Below are 10,269 nucleotides of genomic sequence, written 5' to 3'. Positions count from 1 at the left end.
GGCATCTCCAGCAGACCGACGTAAATATACGCAAAGTGCCCGCGCGGTTATAAAATAGGTATGCACCTCCGCTAGAGATCCAACGCAAAAGTCTGTAGTCTGCGGGATGCGGGCATTTCGAGCGGTGGGTGACACCTCAACCGCCGCCGTGTCCCCGGTGTCGCAGGAGGGATAACAACTGCAATACGAAATCCACCGCCTAAGATTTATCCTCCTGCCGGATCTAGCAACGATACGGTCTTCACCCTTGAGTCCTACAATTGGTCCACCTTCGGGAGGTGGGAGTTCGACTTGCACCGCTGCGCCCGTAACCTACCTTCAACCAGGAGCTCTGCGGCCGCTTTCACGAGGAGGAGGAGGAGGAGGAGGAGAACGCGGAAGATGAGGAGGACAGCGAACTCCAACCGCCGAACCTCATGGAGAATGAGGTTATGAAGATGGCCATTGCCAACACCGAGCTCGACGACCTCGGTCAATTGGACGACCTCGCCGTTCAACAACGGGCCTCCGCGCTGGCCCAAGGGAGGCCACCGACCCCTCCATCGCGTCCTCCTACTCCAGCACCGCCTTCTCCCGTAGAAGCATCGCCTTCGGCCGCACCAGCACTGCCTTTGGCGCCTCTGACTTTCATCGATCTCGTCGACAACGACAAGGACAACTAGGCAGCCATGACGGGAGCCATTTCATTGTTAGCTAGGGTTTTTTTTGCCTCTTACTATTTTTGGCACTATGGAAATGCTTATATTATAAATGAAAAATTAAATTAAAATGCATCGGGCCGATGGGGGCACCTATAGGGTTCCGTAGCATAACACATAAAATTTTCCTACGACAGAATAACATAGCCAATATCTATTCTATGTAAATGTAAAGTAATGGTGGGATTCGATATTCATACCCTTGAAAACCGAAAGCGTTACGTTTCGAATGAACGTTGTTGGTGAAGATGTAAAGCGACGCCGATCTCATGATCGAGTAGGAGTACAAGTGGATGATGTTCTCCAAGTGTGATGACCCACAAGTATAGGGGGTGTATCATAGTACTTTCGATAAATAAGAGTGTCGAACCCAACGAGTAGCAGAAGGTGTTGACAAGCAGTTTCGATGAAGGATTCACTGTAAATGCTCACAGACAAGTTTTCAGGGGGTTTTGATATAGCAGATAAATAAAATACAAGTAAGTAAAATGCGGGAATAATAATTGCAGCAAGTGGCCCAATCTTTTTTAGCACAAAGGACAAGCCGGTTTGTTTACTTATGATGACCAAATGTTCTTGAGGACATACGGGAATTTAGTCTAGTGCTTTCGCTTCATTCAGTTGATTAATCTTCATTGTTTTGATAAGTGTTGTGTGGGTGAACCTATGCTAATGCACCGCCCTTCCTAGGACTAATACATACTTGTGATTAAACCCCTTGCAAGCATCCGCAAATACAAGAAAATAATTAAGATAAATCTAACCACAGCCTTAAACTCTGAGATCCTGCTATCCCTCATGCATCGATATACCAACAGGGGTTCAGGTTGCTGTCACTCCGGCAACCCCAAAATTAGAAAACGAATACAAGATGCATTCCCCTAGGCCCATAAAGGTGAAGTATCATGTAGTCGACGTTCACATGACACCACTAGAAGAATAACACCACAACTTAAGTATCAAACCATTAAATATTACTCAACATAGTTCACTACTAACATTTGGACTTCACCCATGTCCTCAAGAACTAAACGAACTACTCACAAGACATCATATGGAACATGATCAGAGCTGATATGATGATGAATAACAATCTGAACATAATCCTTGGTTCAATGGTTTCTCTCAATAGCATCAATAACAAGGAGTAATCAACACCGGGAGAGTTTCCCCTATGAAATAATCAAGATTCAACCCTAGATGTTACAGCGGAGACGAGGTGCAGCGGTGGAGATGATGGTGTCGGCGGTGGAGATGATGATGATGATGATGATCCCAATGAAGTCCAGCTCGATGACGGTGACGATGGCGACGATTTCCCCATCCGGGAGGGAATTTCCCCGACAGATTTCAGCCTGCCGGAGAGCTCTTTTCTCTCTGGTGTTTTTCCGCCCCGCAGAGGCGGCTGTGACTCTCCTCGATGTTCCCCTGCACCTTAGGGTTTTTGGGAGGTGAAGTACGCGAAAGGGCGATGGCCGAGGGGGGTCATGGGCCCCCTCCCCACATGGCGGCGCGCTAGGCCTGGTGGCCGCGCCGGCCTATGGGGAGGGCCCATGGTGGCCCTTCTCGGCCTTGGCTGGCTCCGTCATCTGAAAAAATAGGAGCTTCGGTATATTTTTCGTCAATTGTTGATCTTCAGAAATATTGTATCCTGACGGTGCTTTTTCCAGCAGAATTCTGACTCCGGTGAGTAATTCTCCAATAATCATGAAACATGCAAAATAGGTGAAATAACATAAGTATCATCTCTAAATATGAAATATATCAATGAATAACAGTAAATTATGATATAAAATAGTGATGCAAAATGGACGTATCAACTCCCCCCAAGCTTAGACCTCGCTTGTCCCCAAGCGAAACTGAACTCAGTAAACAAGACCACATGTTTATGGAGTGAAGAGTCGATAAATAAAATACGGACAAGAAGCATCACATTTATTAATTCACACAAGACATTCTAGTAAACAACTTCCTCATATAACTCAACTTGAAACAACTAAAGGGAAATCACAAATAAAGGTACATAGGAAATCATAATTGGTGATGGCAAACTTCGTTCTTGGTCAAAGAACAATTAACAGATTGTACTTATCTTTCGAGCATAGATAACCTTCAAAGTCATATTCATTCAGATAAAATTTGTACTAAACAAGGAAGAATAAAAGACATGATTACATAGATCACAATATAAATGGTTGGATCACAACAACTCAATTGCTTACTTGAGATAGAGGGAAATAGGTTTACTGACTCAACATAAAAGTAAAAGATAGGCCCTTCGCAGAGGGAAGCAGAGATTAAATCATGTGCTAGAGCTTTTCAAGTTTTGAAATCATATAGAGAGCATAAAAGTAAAGTTTTGAGAGGTGTTTGTTGTTGTCAACGAATGGTAGTGGGCACTCTAACCCCCTTGCCAAACAGACTTTCAAAGAGCGGCTCCCATGAAGGACGTTATCTCTACCAGCAAGGTAGATCATCCTTCTTCTCTTTTGTTTACACATGTACTTTAGTTTTATTTATGGACGACACTCCTCCCAACCTTTGCTTTCACAAGCCATGGCTAACCGAATCCTCGGGTGCCTTCCAACATTTCACATACAATGGAGGAGTGTCTATTTGCAAAATTAAGTTGCTTACTGATGAATCAGGGCAAAACATGTGAAGAGAATTATTAATGAAAGTTAATTAATTGGGGCTGGGAACCCCGTTGCCAACTCTTTTTGCAAAATTATTGGATAAGCGGATGTGCCACTAGTCCATTGGTGAAAGTCTGCCCAACAAGATTGAAAGATAAAACACCACATACTTCCTCATGAGCTATAAAACATTGACACAAATAAGAGTTAATAACTTTTTTGAATTGTTTAAAGGTAGCACATGAAGTATTTACTTGGAATGGCAGAGAAATACCACATAGTAGGTAGTTATGGTGGACACAAATGACATGGGTTTGGTTTAAGGTTTTAGATGCACGAGAATCATTCCCTCTCACTACAGGTCTTTGGCTAGCACGGTTGGTTAGCAAGCATAAGAGTTGAGGGAAACAAACAAATATACATGTGATAGAAACAATCATGCATCTTCCTTGTAAACACAAACAATTTTAACTTCGGAATAATAAGCTCATTAGCTAACAAGAAAGAAAGATAATGAAATAATATATCTACATGTATTTCCCTCTTTTCTACTTAAGCCTCAAAGTATTGTTGCTGTTGACCAATGCTAAGTTTGCCAAAACCAAATAGATTTACTTGATGCTCCCAAAGTGATACCAATACTAACAACAAGATCAATCATATAACAGAAATTGCAAACTAAAATAAGGTGTGCAAAATGTAAATGATAAAACTTCTCATTAATATTCCATAACGATAACTCACACCAAGGGATACATAGATAACCAACTAAAAGAGAGATACTTCCACTCTGCAACCATCTTATATGATAACTTCCCTACTCATGATATGACACTACTTGACAGTAAAAAGGTAAAAGATAGTGATGATGTGATACCGCGGCACTCCCCCCAAGCTTGGAACAAACCAAGGGGGTGCCAATACCAATGATGAATTACTCCTTCGGTGGTGATGGTGGGACCACCCTGATGGGAGTGAGGAACCGCTCTAGCATGCTGCGAAGTCGGTTGTTCTCCTCCTGAAGTATCTCCACTTCCCTTCTCAGAACACGGTATTGCTCACAAAACTCATCGGTAACCCGAAAAGCTTCCTCCATAGCATGGAAAGAGTTGAGGTTCGGGGCAAGTGGTAAAGGTCCCTGCAAGTTATGAGAAAAAGAACGTCGAGTGTTAACCGATCCCACCAAGATTGGCTTACTCCCCACAGCTTGCCGCTCTCTTTTTATTGATGACATCTTCTTCACTTCCTCCTTGACACTCTCATCCATCTCTTTCCGTCTTGTCACGACCTCTTCCTCTTCCGCCCATCCAACGAAAGTTCCTTGATCTAGATCCTGGAGGAGCTCACGTTTGCGACGCGTTGCATAATCCTCTGAGGATGAACCTTGCGACGACATCTGAACAGAAACAGGTCGAAACAAAACACGACGAGAAGACGATATACGGACCTCGGGGGATCCGGGGGATTATATAGCAAAAACTTTCACGACAAAAGGAAAGTACCAGGTCGAACCCGAGTGGGAGAGGGACTCCGAGGAGCCGTCCCCATATGGCAGCGCGGCCAGGGTGGGGCCCGCGCCACCACGTGGGGACGCGCCCTCGTGCGTCTCCTCCGCTCCGATTCGATCTCGTAATTTTTCATTTTTTCTAAAAATAGCAAAAACATTGTTCGTAAAGTTAAACGCGGAATTTTTATTACCAAAACTGTTACCTATTCAAAGTCGAACTCTGCAGAACTATCAATTTGATCTTTGATGAAAGTTTCCGGGGTCACCACTCGAATAACATCAACATCTTTATTATAAGAATCTCCAGAAATATAATGCTTGAGTCTTTGTCCATTCACCACTTGCGTGGCATCACCTTTCAGCGAAGCAATTTTTATTGCCCCTGAACGATACACCTCCACAATGACATATGGTCCTTCCCATTTTGAGAGTAATTTCCCTGCAAAAAATCTGAGACGAGACCGATACAATAGGACTTTATCTCCAACATTAAATTCTCTTTTCATAATTCTTCTATGATGCCATTTCTTAACTTTCTCCTTAAAAAGTTTAGCATTTTCATAAGCTTCACTTCTCCACTCATCTAAAGAACTCAATTGTAGCAACCTTTTCTTACGGGCAAGTTTAAAATCTTTATTAAGTTCTCTTACAGCCCAATAAGCTTTCTGCTCTAGTTCTAAAGGTAAATGACAAGCTTTTCCATAAACCATTTTATAAGGAGACATACCCATAGGATTTTTATAAGAAGTTCTATAAGCCCACAATGCTTCCTTCAACTTACTAGCCCAATTTTTTCTAGATTTATTAACAGTCTTTTGCAAGATAGATTTAATTTCTCTATTTGATAATTCTACTTGCCCACTAGTTTGAGGATGATAAGCGGAAGCAATCCTATGATTAATACCATATTTAGCAAGAGTTTTTCTAAAACCACCATGAATAAAATGAGAACCTCCATCAGTCATAAGATATCCAGGTACTCCAAACCTAGGAAAAATAACATCTAAAAGCATTCTTAAAGAGGTCTCACCATCAACACTTTTTGTGGGTATGGCTTCCACCCATTTAGTAACATAATCAACAGCAACAAGTATATGAGTATTACCTTCTAAAGAAGGGAAAGGACCCATGAAATCAAATCCCCAACAATCAAATGGTTCAATAACAAGAGTATAATTCATAGCCATTTCATTGCGTCTAGAGATATTACCAACTCTTTGACATTAATCACACGATAAAATAAACTTCCTTGCATCTTTAAAGAGAGTTGGCCAATAAAAACCTGACTGTAGAACCTTTTGTGCAGTTCTATCTCCGGCGTGATGTCCTCCATAAACACTACCATGACACTTACTCAATATCTATTGTTGTTCATATTCTGGGACACATCTTCGCATAATACCATCCACTCCTTCTTTATATAAGTGTGGGTGATACGTCTCCGACGTATCGATAATTTCTTATGTTCCATGCCACATTATTGATGATATCTACATGTTTTATGCACACTTTATGTCATATTCGTGCATTTTCTGGAACTAACCTATTAACAAGATGCCGAAGTGCCAGTTGCTGTTTTCTGCTATTTTTGGTTTCAGAAATCCTAGTAAAGAAATATTCTCGGAATTGGACGAAATCAACGCCCAGGTTCCTATTTTGCCCGGAAAAGCCACGGTACGAGAAACCTTCCAGAGCCGCCGCCATCGCGAAGCCAAGATCCGGGGGACAGGAGTCTCTGTTTCAAGACGCCGCCGGGACGGGGAAGTGCCCCCGGAAGGCTTCTCCATCAACACCACCGCCATCTTCATCAACGCTGCTGTCTCCCATGAGGAGGGAGTAGTTCTCCATCGAGGCTCGGGGCTGTACCGGTAGCTATGTGGTTAATCTCTCTCCTATGTACTTCAATACAATAATCTCATGAGCTGCCTAACATGATTGAGATTCATATGATGATGCTTGTAATCTAGATGTCATTATGCTAGTCAAGTGAATTTTACTTATGTGATCTCCGGAGACTCCTTGCCCCACGTGTGTAAAGGTGACAGTGTGTGCACCGTGTGGGTCTCTTAGGCTATATTTCACAGAATACTTATTCACTGTTATGAATGGCATAATGAAGTGCTTATTTATATCTCTTTATGATTGCAATGTGTTTTGTATCACAATTTATCTATGTGCTACTCTAGTGATGTTATTAAAGTAGTTTTATTCCTCCTGCACGGTGTAATGGTGATAGTGTGTGCATCCGTGTTAGTACTTGGCGTAGGCTATGATTATGATCTCTTGTAGATTATGAAGTTAACTATTGCTATGATGGTATTGATGTGATCTATTCCTCCTACATAGTGTGAAGGTGACAGTGTGCATGCTATGTTAGTACTTGGTTTAGTCGTATTGATCTTTCATGCACTCTAAGGTTATTTAAATATGAACATTGAATTGTGGAGCTTGTTAACTCCGGCATTGAGGGTTCGTGTAATCCTACGCAATGGTGTTCATCATCCAACAAGAGAGTGTAGAGTATGAATTTATCTATTCTGTTATGTGATCAATGTTGAGAGTGTCCACTAGTGAAAGTATGATCCCTAGGCCTTGTTCCTAAATACTGCTATCGCTGCTTGTTTACTCGTTTTTCATGCGTTACTTACCGCTGCGTTATTACCGCTTGTTTACCGTCCCGGGCAAAGCACTTTTCTGGTGCCGTTGCTACTGCTCATATTTATTCATACCACCTGTATTTCACTATCTCTTCGCCGAACTAGTGCACCTATTTGGTGTGTTGGGGACACAAGAGACTTCTTGCTTTGTGGTTGCAGGGTTGCATGAGAGGGATATCTTTGACCTCTTCCTCCCTGAGATCAATAAACCTTGGGTGATCCACTTAAGGAAAACTTGCTGCTGTTCTACAAACCTCTGCTCTTGGAGGCCCAACACTGTCTACAGGAAAAGGAGGGGGCGTAGACATCAAGCTATTTTCTGGCGCCGTTGCCGGGGAGGAAAGGTAAAAGGCACTCATACTTCGGTTCCAGGTAACAATACTCTTCTGGCGCCATTGTGTGTGTGTTCGAAGCTATTTCCTTTAGATCCCGCAATTGCAACTTTTTGTTTCTTGTTTACACTAGTTAGGCATAATGGAAAACAACAAAAATATGAGAGATCTTTATGAACTTTATCTTGAATTAGGACATGATGTGTTTGAAGAGAGAATTAAAAAACCCATGGAACTTTATATGCATACTAATGGTAATGTTATTAATATGAATGCTTTGAACACTATTGTTGCTAATGCTATGGAAAATTCTAAGCTTGGGGAAGCTGGTTTTGATGAGCTTGATCTTTTTAGTCCCCCAAGAATTGAGGAGAAAATTTACTTTGATGATACTTTGCCTCCTATTTATGATGATTATAATGATAGTAGTCTTTTGTTACCACCTGTTATGGAGGATGAATTTGATTATGATTACGATATGCCTCCTATATTTGATGATGAGAATAATAATGATAGCTACTTTGTTGAATTTGCTCCCACTAGTACTAATAAAATTGATTATGCTTATGTGGAGAGTAATAATTTTATGCATGAGACTCATGATAAGAATGCTTTATGTGATGGTTATATTGTTGAGTTTTCTCATGACACTACTGAAAGTTATTATGAGAGAGGAAAATATGGTGGTAGAAATTTTCATGTTACTAAAACACCTCTCTATATGCTTAAAATCTTGAAGTTGAGCTTGTCTAGTTTTTCTATGCTTGTTGCATTATGCTTCTTGAATTTGTTTATTTACAAGATTCCTTTGCATAGGAAGCATGTTAGACTTAAATGTGTTTTGAATTTGCCTCTTGATGCTCTCTTTTGCTTCAAATATTATTTCTTGCGAGTGCATCATTAAAACTGCTGAGCCCATCTTAATGGCTATAAAGAAAGAACTTCTTGGGAGATAACCCATGTGTTATTTTGCTACAGTACTTTGTTTTATATTTGTGTCTTGGAAGTTGTTTACTACTGTAGCAACCTCTCCTTATCTTAGTTTTGTGTTTTGTTGTGCTAAGTAAAGTCGTTGATAGTAAGGTTCATACTAGATTTGGATTACTGCGCAGAAACAGATTTCTTTGCTGTCACGAATCTGGGCCTAATTCTCTGTAGGTAACTCAGAAAATTATGCCAATTTATGTGAGTGATCCTCAGATATGTACGCAACTTTCATTCAATTTGGGCATTTTCATCTGAGCAAGTCTGGTGCCATTTTAAAATTCGTCTTTACGGACTGTTCTGTTTTGACAGATTCTGCCTTTTATTTCGCATTGCCTCTTTTGCTATGTGGGATGGATTTCTTTGTTCCATTGACTTCCAGTAGCTTTGAGCAATGTCCAGAAGTGTTGAGAATGATTGTGTCACCTCTGAACATGTGAATTTTTGATTATGCACTAACCCTCTAATGAGTTGTTTTGAGTTTGGTGTGAAGGAAGTTTTCAAGGGTCAAGAGAGGAGGATGATATACTATGATCAAGAAGAGTGAAGAGTCTAAGCTTGGGGATGCCCCGGTGGTTCATCCCTGCATATTTCAAGAAGACTCAAGCATCTAAGCTTGGGGATGCCCAAGGCATCCCCTTCTTCATCGACAAATTTATCAGGTTCCTCCCTTGAAACTATATTTTTATTCGGTCACATCTTATGTGCTTTACTTGGAGCGTCTGTATGCTTTTATTTTTGTTTGTGTTTGAATAAATTGGATTACATCATGCTTGTGTGGGAGAGAGACACGCTCCGCTATTGCATATGAACACATGTGTTCTTAGCTTTTAATTTTCATGGTGAAGGTTGAAACTTCTTCGTTAAATTGTTATATGGTTGGAATTGGAAAATGATACATGTAGTAATTGCTATAATGTCTTGGGTAATGTGATACTTGGCAATTGTTGTGCTCATGTTTAAGCTCTTGCATCATATACTTTGCACCTATTAATGAAGAACTACATAGAGCATGCTAAAATTTGGTTTGCATAATTGGTCTCTCTAAAGTCTAGATAATTTCTAGTATTGAGTTTTGAACAACAAGGAAGACGGTGTAGAGTCTTATAATGTTTACAATATGTCTTTTATTTGAGTTTTGCTGCACCGGTTCATCCTTGTGTTTGTTTCAAATAACCTTGCTAGCATAAACCTTGTATCGAGAGGGAATACTTCTCATGCATCCAAAATCCTTGAGCCAACCACTATGCCATTTGTGTCCACCATACCTACCTACTACATGGTATTTCTCCGCCATTCCAAAGTAAATTGCTTGAGTGCTACCTTTAAAATTTCCATTCTTTACCTTTGCAATATATAGCTCATGGGACAAATAGCTTAAAAACTATTGTGGTATTGAATATGTACTTATGCACTTTATCTCTTATTAAGTTGTTTGTTGTGCGATAACCATGT

This window comes from Lolium perenne, chromosome 2 (assembly GCF_019359855.2).
Source record: "Lolium perenne isolate Kyuss_39 chromosome 2, Kyuss_2.0, whole genome shotgun sequence".
Taxonomy (NCBI): Eukaryota; Viridiplantae; Streptophyta; class Magnoliopsida; order Poales; family Poaceae; genus Lolium; species Lolium perenne.
This window is presented reverse-complemented; position numbering follows the sequence as displayed.